Source organism: Lissotriton helveticus, chromosome 8 (assembly GCF_964261635.1).
Source record: "Lissotriton helveticus chromosome 8, aLisHel1.1, whole genome shotgun sequence".
NCBI classification, from domain to species: Eukaryota; Metazoa; Chordata; class Amphibia; order Caudata; family Salamandridae; genus Lissotriton; species Lissotriton helveticus.
This window is the reverse complement of record NC_136069.1, coordinates 1,618,998,818-1,619,018,973: the sequence shown is the minus strand read 5'-3', so window position 1 is coordinate 1,619,018,973 and position 20,156 is coordinate 1,618,998,818. Positions and strand designations below refer to the sequence as shown.

At 42.2% G+C, this 20,156-nt stretch overlaps 1 pseudogene; it reads left to right on the top strand.

Moving 5' to 3' along the window:
* Window positions 1-505: 505 nt before the first annotated feature.
* On the top strand, window positions 506-1,521 carry LOC144774007 (olfactory receptor 52Z1P-like; annotated as a pseudogene).
* Window positions 1,522-20,156: the final 18,635 nt, after the last annotated feature.

The window sequence follows — 20,156 nt, the reverse complement described above, 5'->3', positions numbered from 1 at the left end:
GCTGACCCCTTGCTGCAACAGGCGGACAGGTAGGGGCTAGGTGCATAAGCTGCTGTAGTATCAAGAATTGCTCTGGCTTGTCCAGATCTGTTGTCTCTGGGCCTAGGATTCTCAGTCTGGTATTTTCAGGGCAGGTTCCTCTGGGCACAGAGGTACAGGAAAACCTGCAATGACCAGAGGGGAATGTCCCACGGATCTACTTTAGGCAACTTGTAAAATGGGCTGAACTGTAAGGCAAAAGATCCTTTCACTTAGGGTCAAGGGTGCGCATTGAAATTCATGATAGGTTTAAAATATAAAACAAAGTAACTTTATGAAATGTTGGCTGAGCCTACAGGTGATAAACTTCCTAATCATGTGTCAATTGGTTATTATATGTTTTATGAGAAGGGATGCTATTTATGATGTACAGATTATTTTTTTGCCAATTTTAGTTGTGACATGGCATTCCAATAATAATGGCATTATTTACACAGGACAGTAATACTGTTTGGTGAACTCAGAGATGACCCCTGATGCGACTTCAGTAGGACTTGTTCCAGCAACAAACAGTTCACTTCTGCAAATTTCAATGTTCATTCTGATTGGCATTCCAGGATTAGAGTATGTACACACTTGGATTTCCATCCCTTTTAGCTAATTTACCTTACATCAGTTGTTGGAAACAGTATCATTTTATTCATCATAAGAACAGAAGGCAGCCTACATCAGCCAATGTACTTTTTTCTTTGCATGTTAGCAGCAACTGATTTAGTTATCAGTAACACAGTTTTGCCAAAAGCACTGGGCATATTTTGGCTTAATTCAAGGGACATAGATTTTAATAGCTGTCTGATCCAGATGTATGTTGCTCATGTGTTTACGTCGGTTGAGTCAGGCATTGTTTCCTTGATGGCATTGGATCGTTACTTTGCAATCTGCAGTCCACTAAGATATACCTCAATCTTAACCAATCAGCGGATAGCCCAACTGGGTTTAGCATGTCTTCTAAAAAGTGCTCTGTTTTTTGCCCCATATCCATACCTCATGTGGAGGTTAACATATTGTGAACAGGAAATCAGCCATACATTCTGTGAGCACATGTCTGTTGCAAAGCTGGCGTGTACGGACATCTCAATGAACATCACCTATGGTCTGACTGTGATCCTTATGACTGGGATCCAGGATATCTCCTTCATCATCATCTCGTATGTCATGATTCTGAGGGCTGTCTTTCACCTTTCCACCAAAGAGAACCGCTGGAAGGCCCTCAACACCTGCCTGTCCCATGTCTGTGTCATGGCTGTGTTCTATGTACCTGTGCTCTTCACGGTCTTCATTCAGAGATTCACTCATGATGTTATACCCTGCCTTCATATTCTTGTAGCTAACATCTATTTCCTCCTTCCACCCATGGTGAATCCATTAGTTTATGGCATAAGAACCCAACAGATCAAGGTTAGGATAATAAAAATGCTTCAGTTTCAAGGGAATGTTTTATTCTACAGACAAGATCCATCCAACAGAAAAGGTGATGTCTAAAGAAATCTAGGAGCATAGAATCCCAGCAAAATATCATTTATATCTATATACACGTGGCCCTGATTTCAGAACAATTTGTGAGAAACTACTGTTGTAATAATCAAAGCAGCATTTGATATGTTCTTAGAGTGGGCACAGGGCAAAAGTGAAGAATCTTGGCTTGGAGTGGCAAATGACTAAACTGTCTTTTTTGACAGTGCCCTCAAAATCCGTCATGATCCAGAAGCAAAAAAGACTGTGTTAATACTTACCTGGGCTTACCAAGTGTTGTATTGTAATTGTAGTTATATAGCTCTTACTACCCTGACGAGGCGTTGAAGTGCTTTTCCAAGACTAGCACGCTACTCAGAAAGTCAAAATGGATTATTATCGGGCAACATAATTTCCTTTTCGAGCTCTGGAAATGTCAGTCTGTTAGTTGGATTATTATGATAGTGGAGGGAAGTGTCTAGGAAGTATTATTTGGGATATCATAGTAGTTAAAAGAGGTTTGGATGAGCCAAAAGACAGATAGAGGAGGGAAGAGTCTAAATAAAGGGTTATTAGGGAAAATCATAGTAGTCTTTTCCTTTGGGATGAGTCAAAGGAGGGCTGGAGTAAGGAAGAGTATGAAAAGGGTTATTTGGGAAAATCATAGTATGAAAAATGAGGTTTGGGATGAGCCAAAGGAGGGATACAGTGCAGAAGAGCATAGAAAGTGTTATTTGGGAGATCATAGTAGTAAAAGGAGGTTTGAGATAAGTCAAATTAGGGATTGCTGGGTGAGGAATCCAGAAAAAGTTTTTGGGAGCTAATAGTAGTACAATGTTGTTTGGGATGAGTCTGAGAGTGGAGGAAGATGATATATTGAGAGAGGTATAGGTTTAGACAAAGTAGCGTACGTTATATTTCAATATATAGATATAAAACTACATAGAAAGGTATACATTGAAGTTGTATTATATAAAGTCCCATATGTGCATGTATAGATAAATAGTTAGAAACTCAGACTTCTAAGTGTTGCAACATATAAAGCTATTTTTTGTGTATCTGCATTACATTTTTTGGGGGACATTTTATGCAAATGTTAATTTTTATTTGATATTATCCTCGATATTTCAATATTTAAGCACTTATACATGCAGTTGCTATGATAATATTTAATCATTGTTATTAGGGGTGGACAGAACTCATGGAGTTTTACTCTGCAGTATGCCAGAGAGTACCACTTTAGCTCAAAGTTCAATCAAAAGACTTATTTAGACCAACAGTCTAACTTTGCTGGTAGTAAAGTTAGACTTTTGGTCTAAAAGTCTAACTTTACTACTAGTACATTTATACATTTCGTGTAAGTTACACTTTAGGTCTAAACTTAGACCGAAAGTCTAACATTATTAGTAGTAAAGTTTAGACTTTAGGTCTAAACTTAAACTTCAGGTCTAAACTTAAACTTTTGGCCTAAGTTTACCTGTGTGAATCTGGCCTGTTAAGTATTTGTTATGCATTTGGTGATTTTATTCCTGATGGAAAGTGATCCTGTTCCATGTATTGCTTTGTGGTTGATACATTGCAGCTTGAAGGTGGATCTACTGGCAACCTGTAGCCAATGAAGGGCTCTCAATGCAGGTGTTGGAATGGGTAAATACGATATCAAAGAATAACATGATATGTGCGGGCCGGACAATGGCAATAGCAATAAAGGGGAGGATAACGTATGACAAAACCTGTGTCGCAGAACTGTGTCAATGCCCAGAAATGCAATGTAGGCCCATAGGAATGAATGAGAAGCCATTCACTATTACCGATTCGGTAAATACCGAATCGTTAATAGGGGGAACATATTCAAGGGTGGCAGGGTGTCACATTGACACCCTGGTGCACCCCTGACTCGTGCATGTGTGCACATGTGGCACACATACATGCCCTAAGGGCATGTATGTCTGACACATGGCACTGAAAAAAAAGCAAAAAATTGCTTTTTCAAAGGTATTCGTATTTACCACCAAATTATAGTTGGTGGTAAATAACGAATCCTGAATGCAAAAATGCACTCACTTGAGTGCCTCCTACATAGGATTTATGGATTCGGTAATTTACCGATTCGGTATTTTAAGAATTCGGTAATTTACCGATTTCTTAAATTACCGTTTCGATAAATTACAGAATCCTTGAAACGTGCCTCCTACATCTCAAATCCCTAAATACCGGTAGGTAACGGTGAAATTTACCAAATTTCACCGTTACCGATCGGTATTGCCTCACCTACATATGGCCCTAGATGACTAGTGACTAGAAACACTGCAATGATTGGCACATCCATACCAAAACCCAGACATTTCCCTGGCCTGAGGGGAGAAGGTTTGACACCAACACCATAGAGCATATGAAGCCTCATACATGAGTCAGGTATAAGGGACATGAAGAGGCTAAGCGGGAGGACGTGCAAGAACCGTGGACCAACTTGAGGTGGCTCCAGCCTACAAGGCTATCCCCAAGCCTGTAAGTAATATATATACACCTCCCCACACTACACCGTGAGGGATGTGCTCTCGCTAATGCCGGCCAGCTCGGTCACTGCTAGACTGGGTTACACTAACCCACTGGTAAAGGAGGTTGCTGGACCTCCCGTGGGGCAGCAAGCCGCCAGTCGGGGAAGATGATCACAAGTCCCACCATCCCGGACACAATCAGCCCTGGCTTAGGTAAATACCAAGCCCCCTTGGGGCTCAACCTCTTACCCATTGACTGTGACCCATCAGGTCTGAGCCGAACAAGGAGCATGCTCTACTGTACGCCCCACTGGGCACGTTAAGGTCAGAGGGAGGTGTGTGGACCTCTTGGAAGGTGATTCATATTGTGGAGAGGAAAAAAGGTGCACCCGACCCGCAAGCTCTGACTTCAAAGGGGGAGCAGTGGGCTAGCTCCACCCACGCAGACCAATGGCACAGAAGAAGCATCAGGGAGTGAGGTTGATGCCAAGACATGACCTAAGAGAAAAGCATGTGGCACTGAGAAAAGGAGCCACACCAGTGGGAGTTAGAAGAAAGGCAAGAGGTAAGGATGGAGAGAGAGAGAGAGAGAGAGAGAGAAAGAGAGAGAAAGAGAGCACTTGCCTGAGAAGCCCAGCAAAGAGGGGAAAATATTCCCCCTCCCCCAGTGGAAACAGGATCTGGTTCTCGGGTCCACATAGGGATGAGCCCAAGAATGAGTCAGGAGGAAAGTCCCTAGCCAGGTCACACACAAAAACCTGCTGTCGGCATAGGAGAGGGGCTGACCCCAAAATAAGTTGTCAGGAAAGCCTCAAAGGGACACAATTTGAGACACAAAAGGAGCAGCATGGCACCTATATGTGTGCACAAGGAGAGCGATAATAAGGATGTCTACCGCTCTCCTAAAAGCTTTGGTCAGACAGAACAACACCTAGAGTGATAGTATCCCAAGAAGAGGGCAAGGCCTTAGCACAACTTTTTTGTCATCTACTGTTCTGCTGGACCAACTGTAGGGGCCACCAGTAAGATATTACTTGGCTAGAAAACAGATCCTTCAAAACCAAAGACATTGCCATTGCAGAGTTCTGCATTCAGCATGGAGGGGGAGATCCAAAATGGAACTACTCCTACATGCAGGAGATCCTGAGAGGATGGGAGTGCAAAGCTGGAAAGAAACCAACAGAGCTGCTCCAAAGAAGGAATTAACTGCTGTTGCTGAGAGTTGCAGCGGGAAAAATCTACGTGCTTTGGGCACTGATGGACAAAGAAGGGCTCAGGAATAAACTGCCTCGATTGAAGGACAGGTCAGGAAAATGGATCTCATGCTTTGAAAATCACACTGCAGGTATAAACTTAGCAGATGTATGACGGTACAGCGCGTACCGTTACAACGCGTACCGTTATGACGCAGGTTTTACAACGCAAGTCGTTACAATGACTTGCGTTGGGGGCGCTGGATAGTGAATAGTTTAATTTACTATTCCAACTCCTGTCCCCGTGGATAGTAGGAAAGGTGTTGGATAGTAAATTAAACGGATCATTGACATAATATCGACTACAAAAATATAGGCATTTAAAATATCGATTCCAAAATATTGACTACAAAAATATCAAAGTCCTATCTACAAGCAGGTAAGTTCAAAAATATCGAATCAAAAATATCGTTTAAAAATATGTACTTTGTAAAAATATCGAATTTATTAAAATTAATGTAAAATTAAAAAAATATTAAAATTAAATACCTAAAATATACTTAAAAATACTTAAATAACCTTAAAATTATTAAATACTTAATTTGAGTTAAAAAAATAAAATTTTATTTCTTAAAACATATACATATATATATATATATATATATATTAACATAATATTATTAAAAAATATACAATATTATTACCGTAGCATAGCAAGATTGTTAAAATTACTATTCCCACTCCAATGAGTGCAACAGTAGGAAAAGCGTTGGGTAGCGTAGCGGTAAAAATTACTATTCCGACTCCAAAGAGTTCAACAGTAGGGAAAGCGTTGGATAGCGTAGGGGTAAAAATCACTATTCCCACTCCAAAGAGTGCAACAGTAGGGAAAACGTTGGATAGCGTAGGGGTAAAAATTACTATTCCCACTCCAGTGAGTGCAACAGTAGAGAAAGAGTTGGATAGCGTAGGGGTAAAAATTACTATTCCAACTCCAGTGAGTGCAACTGTAGGGAAAGCGTTGGATAGCGTAGGGGTAAAAATTGTATTCCCATTCAAAAGAGTGCAACAGTAGGGAAAGCGTTGGATAGCGTAGGGGTAAAAATTACTATTCCCACTCCAGTGAGTGCAACAGTAGGGAAAGCGCTGGATAGCATAGGGGTAAAAATTACTATTCCCACTCCAGTGGGTGCAACAGTAGGGAAAGCGCTGGATAGCGTAGGGGTAGAAATTACTATTCCAACTCCAAAGAGAGCAACAGTAGGGAAAGCGTTCGATAGCGTAGGGGTAAAAATTACTATTCCCACTCCAAAGAGCGCAAGAGTAGGGAAAGCGTTGGATAGCGTAGGGGTTAAAATTAGTATTCCCACCCCAAAGAGTGCAACAGTAGGGAAAGCGTTGGATAGCGTAGAGGTAAAAATTACTATTCCCACTCCAGTGGGTGCAACAGTAGGGAAGGCATTGGATAGCGTAGGGGTAAAAATTACCATTCCCACTCCAGAGAGTGCAACAGTAGGGAAAGTAAATACTTCATACATTATTTAAAAATATATAAATTAATATCTACAAAAAATTAATTACATGTAATTACCAATTTAATATATTATAATAATTAATCAATTAAAATTACTAATTAAAATTAAGTATTACTATTAGTTACCTATTAATCAAAATTAATTACAAATTAACAATTAAATAATTAACAATTAAAATTAATTAACAATTAATTCAAATTAAATACAATTAAATAAATTGAATTATTTAATTAATTATAAATAAATTACTTCCCACCCTATTCCCCTATAAACCCACAACCCGCTACAGAAAATAAATTAGTGAAATTAACATAATTAGCAATTAATCAATTAAATAAAATGAATTGGCAATTAACATTTAATTAATTACCCATAAAAAATTAACAATTATTCTAAAAAAATACCAATAAATATTTTTACATATTTAATTAATTATACATAAATTACTTCCCACCCATTTCCCCTATAAACCCACAACCCGCTACAGAAAATAAATTAGTAATATTAACATAATTGACAATTAATCAATTAATTAAAATTAATTGGCAATTCAAATTTTTTTAACTACCAAATATAAATTAATTAACAATTAATTCAAAATGAATACTAATAAATAAATTTACATATTTAATTAAATATAATTAAATTACTTCCCACCCTATTCCCCTATAAACCCACAACCCGCTACAGAATTAAAAAAACAAAATTCATTAATTAAAATTAATTATAACATAAATACACACTTTTCACACATATAATAACATAAAAAATACTATAAAAAGTCGATATTATTAAAAATTCGATAATTTTAATAGCCTATGTTATATACCTCGATATTTTAACTTTCTATATTTTTAACATTCGATATTACATTACTTACCTTAAAAACGCAATTTTTGATGACTATATTCTGTCCATTCGATATTTTGTCCATTCTATATTTTAAACTCGATATTATGTCCATTCGATATTTTTTACTCGATATTTTGGCTGTTTACCAAATTAAACTATTCCCTATCCTAGAGCGCCCTCCAGCGAAAGTCGTTGTAATGACTTTCGTTGTAAATTCTGCATTGTAACGATACCGCGTTGTAACGGTTCCGTTGTAAAAGATGTTCCCCAAACTTAGCTCTAGGTGACATCAAATGTATGCTCAGCAGCCTCACTGTGGAGAAAACCAACACATTGTTCTCCCGAGCCAGTAACTCCGCAGTCACGCTTATCAACATTGAGCATAATGGGTCTGCATTTAACTCATTCAAACAGCAGATCTGGATGGCTCTAAGGGAGATATCCACTGACTACCCAGATGTAGGAGAACTGATGGCAGAGAGCATGAAGCACAGGGAAACCATTACTGAATTCCTAGACAGGAAGAGAGAATGATGGGGGCAGGAGACAAGAAAGCCCTGGACAGACATGGGTCCCCAGGTTGCGTTCCTTTACATAATTCTCAAGAGAGGACTAGCCATTGAGATCCAGACTAGTTTAACTCGTTTGGTCGGGCTGAACACCAAACCTTAGTGGGAAATAGAAGCCAAAATAGTACACTATTACTGGAAGAGACAGGATAAGGGCAGGGAAAAGCAAGAGCAGACCCGTTAGCTGCGAATGTCCAGATGGTACCTGTCTCAAAAAGAGCTCCACTTATGGACCTCAGAGGGTTTCCTGACAGTCCTAGTGGCCACAGTCAGGGTCTAATCTGGCCTCAAAGAGTGGCACTATTGTCACAGAAATGGACCACATGCCTAACTGGTAGCATCTAAAAATGTATCACCATCAGAATGTGATAGTACCGGGACAGCCCCCACAGAGCATCTATCCCCCAAACCAAGCTTAGAACAATGTGAATGCATCACACAATCAGTGTCAAGGAAATCAGGATTCAGCCACCCCACTGGGTGATTTTATGAATACAGGGGAATCAATGCAACACACAGAGAGTTCAGTTCAGCAGGGACTGGACACACAGCAGCAGCAAGCTGGGGTGACTGTCTGGTATGGTAGTGCCCAAACACAATCACAGGATACAAATACACCATATGTCCAAGACCATTCATCAAAAAGACTTATCCCCTTCAACCACTACCAGTCACATTCCTTACCTGCTACCACAGCCAGCCTTCAAGAAGACCATGCTATGTCATCCTGGAGTCCACACTAGAATTCGCCATATGGGTCCCCACAGGGGACCCAGTGCCCCCACTGCTGCTGATACCCCAAGGAAGGATTGGGTGACCATGTCCCAGCGAAGACAGGGTGATGTGGGAGCTTGGCATGCTAGCCAGCCAGTGCATAAAAACAGGTACCCAGGAGCGTTCACCCAAGCCCAGTATTGGGCGGGCTATGTTACTCACAACCGCCTGGTTTTTCCAACAAATGGAGGCCCTCATTTATTTCCAAAACAAGGCATTAGCTCCAGTATCGGCATTGGGAGCTGGATTCCTTAATGCACAGAGGTCAACAATGGCCACGGTGGCAGCAATATCCTCAAAACTCCTACGACAATCCAGTCACATGACTCAAGTCCATAGGAAAACTCATTGAAGCCATTAGTGTCACCTTCATCAGGCCAAGCACACAACGATCCAATTTGACCCTTGACTCTGGCAAATAAAACACAGCCATCTAACACAGTTCCAGCCACTTTCCTGCAGAATCCTATGGGGGTCCACACATGAATTTCCACCCACCTCTAGCATCCTTTGTTAAAATTAGCAACATCTAAAAACAAAGGTAACCACCCACCAGGACCACCCAAAAAGCCTAAAAACGGCCCAAAGATTCTCAATCCTTCCAAAAGAAGGTAGCAACTCATCAACTCAGCCTATTTATAGAAAAAGAACCTCATTCTATGCCACATGTGGAGACCCAAGAGATGCTCATATGTCAATGGACATATTAACCTAAAATTCAAGCATACATTTCCCCCCACAATTGCACATGCTGGTCAAAAGGATGCCACCTTTAAATAGAGCAGCTCACAGGAAAAGGGCACAGTCCAAAACGTAGCTAGAAGAGGGAGGAACCCAAAATACAAAAAGCTCTAGCACCTCTTAAAACTGTTTAAAACTCATCATCCTCCTAAAACCTTAGCAGTTTATTTTAAGTACCACATGAAGGAAAATTTGTTCACAGCTACAGCATCGAGGTAATTGGGAAAATGTAAACGCAGGTATTTTTTTTCGGACAACTACCTAAGACTGTGTTTTTTCCCAACTAACCTACGGACCACAGCTCTTATCCTACAGGTCTGTTATCAAGCTAAAAGTGCACAAACGCTGCCACACCACACCATTCCTTTTATCAGAGCTCTTAAAAGGACGTTCACACTGCAAATCGCTCCTCACATAGCACAGAGAACAACCCTTTCAGCAACATCTTTTGCACAGCACCAAGACAAGAAATCACTGGGCACCCAGATGACAGACACCTCAACTGAAGACAACCCTACAGCATGGACTTTACTGTGGACAGTAAAGGGATAATATCATAAACTTTATTATGAAATATGAAAAGATAATAAAAAGATAAAACAATATAAAGATATGACTATATAACAAAAAGATTAGAAAATAGGAAGAAAAGAAGATAAGAAACTATGAAAACACAGTAAAACATCTAGAAACCATGTTGAAAGAATAAATCAACTTAGAAAAGAACCCTTTATATCCATAATAACCAACATACAACATTATGTAGACTTTTGAGTTCAGCTGGAAAAAATAGTATCAGAGGAAAAGTCAATGTGGACAAGCACCACCAGTATCCATGGTTTCGGCTGTGTGAATCTTTACACATATTTTGAGTTCTGCTGAATCCTCAAATGTGGTAGTATTTTTCTGATAAGTCACATTAAAAATGCAGGGATGAAAAAAGACCATATCTGGTACCTAAAGCCCTTAAAGAAGGTCCAAGATTAAGGCATTCTTTTTTTCTAGCTACAGTGGCATTGGAAACATTTTGTGACAGAAAGATCCTTTGTCCCAACATTAATACTTGTCTTTTATCTTTGGCCGCAGCGAGAACCAATAGCAAATCAGTAAATTGTAGAAATAATATGATGGCTCTTCTTGGTTTTGTTAGCAACATAGAAGAATTAGGACGAGGATCTAACCTATAAGTTTGCTGGATATTGTGCGAGTTGGAAGGTGGCATGTCGAGCAGGTTTGGAAGAAAGGAGGTAAAAAAGGAAACAGGATCATCACCTTCAAGTGCTTCAGAGAGACCATAGATATGGATGTATTCCTCCTATTCCTGTTTTCCAAATCACCTGCATGTTTTTAATCTGACAAAGCTTCTTCTCCAAATGATGAATTTAGTTGTTTCAACTTGTAAGTCCACTGCCTGCTGCTCCACCAAGGAGACACAATTTTCCATCAATGTCCATTTATCATCTAGATGTGAGATACGCTTATCAGTCTCCTCAACAAAGGGACACAGTGCCCGAATTTCATCAAGTGAAAATTCTAAAGGGATCAACAATAGAGATTTTTCAGGCGATGGAGGGTCTTGTTTTAACCTCTTAGTAGCTGAAGGGGGTGACTGAGTTTTACTTGAGGAGGGCTGCATAGAGAAGATGCGTGGAGCAGCCGAAGTAGCCATCTCTCCAGATGAATTTAACTTTGCCAACAATATAGTGTCTGGAGTAGAACTACTATTACAAGTAGTATTAGATCGTGGCTTAGGTGGAAATACAAACTGTGTCTTTTATAAAGTGCCCATAAAGGGAGGGTGAAAAAAATAATGTAGCCAACACCGTATAGGAGCAACCAGGACTTAATATACCCCAAACAATTTACACAGGCGCCAGGCAATTGGGTTACCAGAAGAATACAAGAACAATTTTTCAAAACAGGTAAACCCTGGCAACCGGGAACATGAAAAATTGGCGGCTGCTTCTGAGGAAACGGCTGTAATGGTAAGAATGAGTGCAGTACTGCTCGTACCTCAGAGAAGAACTGAAGCAGAGCACACCTCCATCTTCTGCCAGCTCTCCTCACAAAAGCACCTGTTTACACCAACAAAGGCATTTGCAGGTCCCGGATGCAGCAGAGCTCAATCCCTAGACGACCATCTTACGTGATATAGAAGCTACACCTCATGGGGGTATTTTTTTGTTCTTTGTTCTACTCACTTGACTTGCTATATTTGTTATGTGCGACAACTGTATTCCCCAATCATTCATCATCCCCCGTCCCTGCCCAAGGCATTTTTGACACAAATGACAAATGTGCAGTTTGAGTCAATTTGTGACTACATCATTGACAATGTTTTAAATGCATTGCAAACTGAACACACAAGGTGTATTTTATCCCTCTGCTGACTTAGTCACTCTTAGCACTTCACTCCATTATTTTTACTAAGTACTTCTGTCCCAGCCTACCAAATTGGAACATCCATTCTTGGCATGTGCCTCATTTCATGTTATTACCATGTGAAGTGAAGTGATTCCAGAATATATTTAATGGTTTCCCATAACATATTTATCTTACCTTTTGAATTGTACAGTGACTGAATAAGCCAAATATGATGAATCGATGATCAGTGTAGTAGCTCCTCTCTTCTATATCACAAAAGCTTGACCCTACCTGTCTAATATCTCTACCCTACCCCCTGCAGTAGAGTAATTCAAGTTTCCCTTCCTTGCTTACTGCCCAGCAAATGAATTTGTTGGAAATATGTGCCATAGTGATAAATGTGCCAAATACAAATTATATAGCCCTTTAGTGCAGTCAATCAGATTCATTTTCTCCAATGTCTACTTACAGCAAGTAGTTTGACGTTTGAAGTTTATTTTTATTTTGCATAGTTAATTAAAACCATTGCAATGCATTTTACACAATTCTTAAAACTTACTTACAGCAAGTAGGATAGTATTAATATCCGTATTTGATACGTGCTGTGTGAAATGTAGTATCTTATTTATTATTGCCTGAGGCTTGAGCCGGGCTGCTACCTTTTAAAACGCTCTGATTCAGATTTTATTGTATTACTGTGATTACCCTTTGTGTCCTACCCCCCCCTGCAAGCACACGCGGAATTATCGCGCTGCTCGAGATATTACCGCTCAGGCGATTTAAAATACTGAGCTAACTTACTGGAGGGAGCGCTGTATTTTCGCTCACCTGCCTCCTCCCCTGGGTGCACAGCCGATTCAGGGCTGACTCAGCTGGGCCACGCTCGATCAAACGGCGGCGGCCATTTTGGACAAGGGACAGTATAAAAAACAGACGGCCATTGCTTCTCGCAGCGAATGCGTACAGCGGGCGCGCCGTAGTCGCGCCGGAGTCCAGCCAGAGTCCTGCCCGTCTGCGCTCGTCCGCGCTAGGCCGGGCCCTGGGCTCTGACATACCCCTCATTGGTGAGTAAAGCCACTATATCCACCATGACTCTTACATATTCTTCCGAGGAGTTATTTGCGCTACGTGGTGTTCCCAATAACAACTGCTCCACCTACCCTTACCCGCCTCATAAGTTCAGCTGTTCTCGCTGTAGTTTTTCACTAAAAACCCCTACCACATGCAGATCCCTCCAACATCAAGGCAGACGAAAGAGACAGGTATGCTCTAGGACTACTTCCACTCGCCCCCTTTTAAGATTTTGGAGCATAAATTGCAGATCCTTACCACAACATAGATACAATATCCACGATTTTCTCGTTCAAAACCAACCTGATGCTATATTCCTGACCGAGACGTGGCTCAGAGACTGCTCAGGCCCGGATATTGCAGACGCCGTTCCCTCTAATTATGCCATTCTTCGTCAAGATAGAGTTTCCGGTAGAGGTGGAGGAATTGCAATTATTTACAAGAATACATATACTTGTAAATTGGTAGATACCACTCAAAAAGATTGTGAATCAGCCCTTTTCAAATTGTCCATTACCCCCCAATTCACGCTGTCAGGACTACTGGTATACCGTCCCCCTGGGACAGCGGACTCTTGGATAACATCATTACCGGATTTCCTAGCTCCAGTAATGCTTAAAGCACCGAATTTCACAATCTTAGGGGACCTAAATATACATTTAGATGACCATGAGTGCCCTAATAGGAATCAGCTTCTCTCTATTTTGGAAGCTTTTAACCTTCAACTTTTAAACACAGGTCCCACTCACTGTGCTGGTCACTTACTGGACCCGATCTTATCCAACCTGCCTCTAGATTGTTCTCATGAAGCCCTACAAATCACCTGGTCCGACCACTTAGCTGTCCCCTTCTCTTTTGATATGGCTGATACAGCAATAAGACCTGAGGTGGAAACTACGCGGCCAGTTCGGAATTGGGGGAAGATCAATATGCCAGAACTCAATAAACTATTGATCAAAACACTTCCGTGTGTTGAACTACCTACTGCAGCACTCAATTGCGCCACTGAATTCTGGCTAATCACTGCACTTAATACAGCGCTTCCAATGACATCAAAGCCTGTATTTTCACACCATCCCCCTGCTCCATGGTACTCGGAACAACTTAAAAGCATCCGCTCACATTGTAAGACCTTGGAGCGTAAATGGAGACAAGGCTATTCTACTTCACGCAAAGTGATATACAAAGATGCCTTGAAAAAATACCACAACAGTTGTAAAACTGCTAAAGCAGACTACACAAGGAAAACTGTGACCGATGCACAAAGCTGTCCAAAGGTGCTATTTTCTGTTGTCAAAAAACTGACCGGTGCTAACTCTACCCCTCCTCCTCCGGCACTTCATGCCACTCAGTGTCAGTCCTTAGCGGACTACTTTATAAATAAAGTTGATCTTATTTATGAAAATTTCACTACACTTCCAGGTACTACATACACTGTCCTTGACACAGTCCAGGAATTGGAAAATACCAACATTAATGCAGTAGTCACTACCTGGCAGCCCTTAGATGCCATTTCCTTCCTCTCCTGTTTAAATAGTGATCGGGCTCCCCACAGGACGCTCTCCCGGCTAAAATACTAAAACAATTAGATCCCCTCACTCATCCCCCCATCATTAAATTACTCAACGCTTCTCTGAGCGAGGCCCATGTCCCACAACCTTGGAAACACGCCATGGTTGTACCGTTACTGAAAAAACTGGGTGCAGATCCTTTAAATCCTGCTAACTTTCGCCCTATATCTTTGTTGCCAATCTTCTCAAAAATACTGGAGAGACATATAAATTCTCAGCTCTCCAAACTGGTTGAAAACACTGGTTTTCTCCATCCTTCTCAGTCGGGCTTCCGGCCTAGGCACTCAACTGAGACAGCCCTCCTGGGGGTGACAGAGAGTCTTAGGCACGGTGTCGATCAGGGAAACACCATGGCGCTCATCCTGCTGGATTTGAGAGCAGCCTTCGACACCGTGTCACATTCCATCCTCACTGACTCTCTGAAATATCTAGGTGTGGCAGGCCAGGCCTTGGCCTGGCTGGTGTCTTTCCTTAGCGATCAAAGCTTCCAAGTGTTTTCTTCTAAAGCAGCCTCCGCCATCTGTCCATCCACCCACGGCGTCCCCCAGGGCTCAATTCTTAGCCCTTTATTATTTAACATTTACGTTAAACCCTTGGCAACCATAGTCGAACAAGCTGGGTTAACCCTGTTTTCCTACGCAGATGACACCCAGATCGTCTTCTCCTTATCAGGGAGAGAGGTAAACAACATCTCCGCACTCAGGTCGGGCCTCACTCTTGTGGCCGATTGGATGCGGAGAAATTGTCTCAAACTGAATGGGGAGAAGACCGAGGTGGTCATTCTGGGACAGAACAAACATCTATGGGGTCCCCGCCACTGGCCCATCGAACTGGGAAATGCGCCTACACCTTCTACTGCAGTTCGTAACCTGGGTGTCATTATTGACGACAGGCTAACTATGAGACAACAGGCTACTAAGGTTTCAGCCATCTGCTTTTCAACCTTGCGGTGGCTTCACAAGATTTTGTGGATGCTCCCCCTTTCCTCTCGCAGAACTGTGGTCCAGGCACTTGTAACATCACGCCTGGACTATGGCAACATTCTTTACTTGGGTGCAGATAAAGCCACTATACACGTGCTGCAGGTGGTGCAAAATGCGGCCGCACGCCTGCTAAAGAACGTCCCCAGACGCTCCTCAGCCACTGCCGCCTTGCGCGACCTCCATTGGTTGAGCATCCCAGAACGTGTTAAATTCAAGGCACTCTGCTACATGTTCAAGGCTAAGCAGGGTAGCGCCCCAGTATATGTTCAGGGGCTGGTAAAGCCCTACAGACCCCTGCGCTCACTAAGGTCATCGGACACTGGCAATTTCACAGTACCAAAATGGAAGCTGACAAAAATGGGAGGCCGCTCCTTTTCCACTCTGGGTCCTAAATACTGGAACTCCCTCCCATTGGCATTAAAATCTGAGACCAACTTATTCCGCTTCCGTAAGGCTCTGAAGACTCTGCTCTTTACTAAGCGCGACCAATAGTCGGCTGAGGCCTTAAGTCAAGGTGACACTCCCTCTTTCTTCTACAGTCTATCCCTGGCGCCGGGAAACCCATTGTGGGTAGCTGTGCGCGATACAAGCTCAAATAAATAAAATAAATTATTAATTTGCCTCTTTGGAGTCAGGGTAGAAAGGGACATGCATTTGGAGAACAGCACGGTCATTGGAATTTAAAATAGATAATTGTCAACTAGAGCTGCCCCAGCTGTAGACAGTAGCAACCTACCAGACATGATGGCTAGCAATGGCATGGCTTCATTACTTTAGCACAACACACAACTTGTACTCCATATAGTGCATAATGCTGTACTCATTAATGAGGGGTAGTTTACTTTTCACCACCAAGTGTCTGTTTATAGTTACGTGAAAAGCCTTTAGGAGAAAAAAACAATCAAATCTATGTTTTTTTAATCTGGTGCTGTAACTCTATCTTTTAATACTTTTCTGCCATACAGTCAGTGTTTTATTTTATGCAAGGCATTTGTGGGAAAACATACAATTAGCCTTGTAACTCTCTTAATCATAATCACATCAAATACAACTGTTTGCACATAGCAATATTTTCATTTTGTCTTATTTGCTTTTCTTAATAAAACTGCTCCTGCTGGTCCAGACGGACAACTCAACAGGCAGGAGACTTCTGCATTTTTGTGGTGGTAGAGACTGCAGTGTATCCAGCAAGAGTACTGGTGGCTGATGGTCCTGGAAGAGGAGGAGGAGAAAACAATTGCACCTTAGTCAGGTCCCAGTGCAGCCTGGCCCCCTCAGCCTCAGTCTCCCGGCCATCCCATCGCCGGTGCTGCTGCCTGCCAACTGCTGCCACCCAAGACCACGCCAACAACAGGCCACTGCTGGGCCACATCCTGCAGCAGATGGACATCATTGAGAGCCGGCTCACCGTGATGGAGCAGAGCCTGGACCAGGTTGAGACCAACATCCATAATGCCCTCTTCTAGCTTTTTTAGCCTCTTCGATGCTCATGACGACTCCCGGCCGCCATGAGTGAGTCACGGTGGGCGTGTGCTGATGATGGCCGGGAGCTGTCATGACCACGCCCGTGATTGGAATGTCAGCTCTGCGGCAGAATTCGCGCCGCAGTGATGAGGTTAAAAAAAAGATTGTTTTGGTGGGAGAGAATTCTGTGTTTGTCTAGAGACTTTTTCCTTGGACATTTTGAGTTTTAGGACTTTGAGGCTTTGGTCAGTTTTGTTTGGGGAGAAGGGTTAGAATGTTGTTTTGGTAGAGAGGGGGGGTCTTTGTAAAGAAATAAAGGGAAATCTAAGTGTGTGATCCATTGCTGGTGCAAATTAGGCCATACCTCCATAAATCAGAGAGACCAAGGGAAGAGGGTTACGGGTTTGATGAATGGATGGGAAAGAGGATTTGGGAAAAGGTTTGATAAAGACAAACACTACAGTACTATACTAGAGTATCACTGCTGAGTTGTGTTTGCAATTAAAGGAAAAACAATCCAAAGCATATTGTGCGACATATGCCCATATAGTTTCAATAGACAATCATATATATAAAAGAAATACATTGAGTAAATTAAACTCCCCACGGTGGCTGGGCATATATAGGCCCCATCATTTATAACGGTCCACTCTACCATCCACATCCGATTTAATGTTTATACTGAGGACTCTCAATGTAAATAAATATAAGGAAAATGATAATTGTGCACCGTTATGTATGTTTTGTCAATACCCAATAGTAGAAAATATGCAGTGAAAACACACTGTTACGAGATCGTTTCATGCCCTTATGTCAAAAAGTGGCCTCAACAAGTAATTTTAAATGTAAATCATGTTGCAGAATCAAATCCCATGGATAGGATTTACATGAAAACAATACTTACAAAAGATTACATTGGTATTACAATTTACGACCACGTGCCCAAAAATATTTCTGGTAATGGAGAAAATGTTCAATGTCAATTTTGTTTTTCCAATGCCATTGCATATTACAATGGCATGCATTTATGCAATCAATCCATACATGGTTACTCAAACCAGAATGGCCATCCATCTGGAACCTGACCATCCATGGCAGAATTAATAATTGTAATATCTTTTCAAACAGGTGTGCAGACCCAATAGTGTGTATGTGAGAAGGTGAAAAAGATAAAAATATAATTCATGATATGCTGATTCTGGGAATGGGAAAGATTATCAACTGTGATCATTTTTCCGTTTGGGAAGGTGGAGCATATCTAAATAAAACAATTTACCTTGCGCTTGCTCCATCGTTGAGTTGTGGATGCAGCGAGCGCAAGGTAAATTGTTTTATTTATTTAATTACTTACCTTACTCCTGTTCATCATATGTTGGACTCCACAACACGGCCCACCCTGCCCTTTCCCACCCCACCGCCTTGCAGCACTCCTTTGGCGAGCGGCCACTGTTTTCCAATGGTGGTTTGGAGCTGCCGGGACGGCATGGCAGACTCAATCCTTACACTGCTGTTCAGACGATGTACGCACTGGCTTGTGATGTCAGTGCCAGCAAAGGTGAACAGCACCCGTTAAATCATGTTTGGCAGAACTTCAATCAAAGAAAGGACAGAAAGCATGCAGCACATGAAATTGTTGCTCACTCAATTATTGTGCAATAACAACGAGTTTCAGCTTGCTCAGCCTTTGCCAAGCTTACACAACGTGCTCTACTTGCCATAGAAATATGTATTTGAATTCATGAACATAGTGAACATACTGCAATCGTATCTTTCTTTTGTAAAAACAGAATAATTCAATATTGAAATACAATTGTCAACAATGTACTATCTTCCAAAATAGTTGTAGATACATTCATCTCATGTTTTGTATTTAATAAAGTACAATGCTAGGTTCTATGAGGTGCAAGTGCATATCACCTGCAGCGTGACAGCTCGTATATCAATGCCGAGCTTATAATTCATGGATACAAGAATATAAACATAGTATCACTGCTGGGCTGTGTTTGCAAATAAAGCCAGCATGCTCTGACGTCCCTTGCAACCTTGCTTTTAACCCCCTATCCCCTGTCTTGGGACCACAGTCTTGTGCAGCCCAGTCTTTGACCCATTGTCTCCAACCCTAATTTCACACTCACCAGCAACCCTGCCCTAGTCCTTCAATCCCCAACAGCCCGGTCCTCTCCCCACTGTCTCTTTAAGCCTTGTTCTGGACTCAGCGTCCCCTGAATTAGACCCAAAGGCGCAAGCCCTGCAATCACAGTTCCCTCCATACTGACTTTGTAAAAAAATCAATGTAAATGTAGTGCTTATATAGCACACGAATCACCCCCAAAGGGGTCTCAAGGCGCTGTACACATACCGCTGTGGAACCTTTCCTGGCCTTTCCCTGTGAAGTGCCCACTCCTGGGCACCCCCAACGGGAAGCCAGGCATCCTAGCGCTGTTGGGGCCGTTTTGGAGATTAAGCAAGCTATTGCCCAGAGTTGCAGAGTGGGACCCATGATTAGAATAGGCACCGAGGCAAGAATTATCAGGTCCAGGGAAATTGAGCCCAAGACCCATCGAGGCGGGAATTGAACCCTGGTCCGGGCCAGACCTCTGCATCAGGGTCTGCCGCTCTAACCATTGAGCCACACTTCTCCACCCAGCATTCCTGACCTGGCCACACAAGCCTCAGACCCGACTTCACAATGCCTTGCAAAACTTTCATGCAGTGGTGGCTCCTTCGCTAAGGTGAAGGAGCGTCGCTCCACTGCTCGGTAGCAGCAGTTAAAGAAAACTAAAAGGATAATAAGTGGTTTTATTATCATTTTAGTTTTCCTTTCCTGGTGCGGGTGGGGCTGGGCTGGACTGCCAGAGCACGGCAGGGCAGGGGAGGAGGAGGGGTTTGCCCGCTCTAAGATGCGCAATGGCGCTTTGACCGGCCTTCTCATGCCGGCCGAGCCGTCATGCGCACTGTGCATGTTCTGATCCTAGGTTGCATTACAGCATGGGTCAGAATATGCCTCAGGTTCCCATTCCCTGCCTGAGCCCTGATCCATGGTGCTCAGA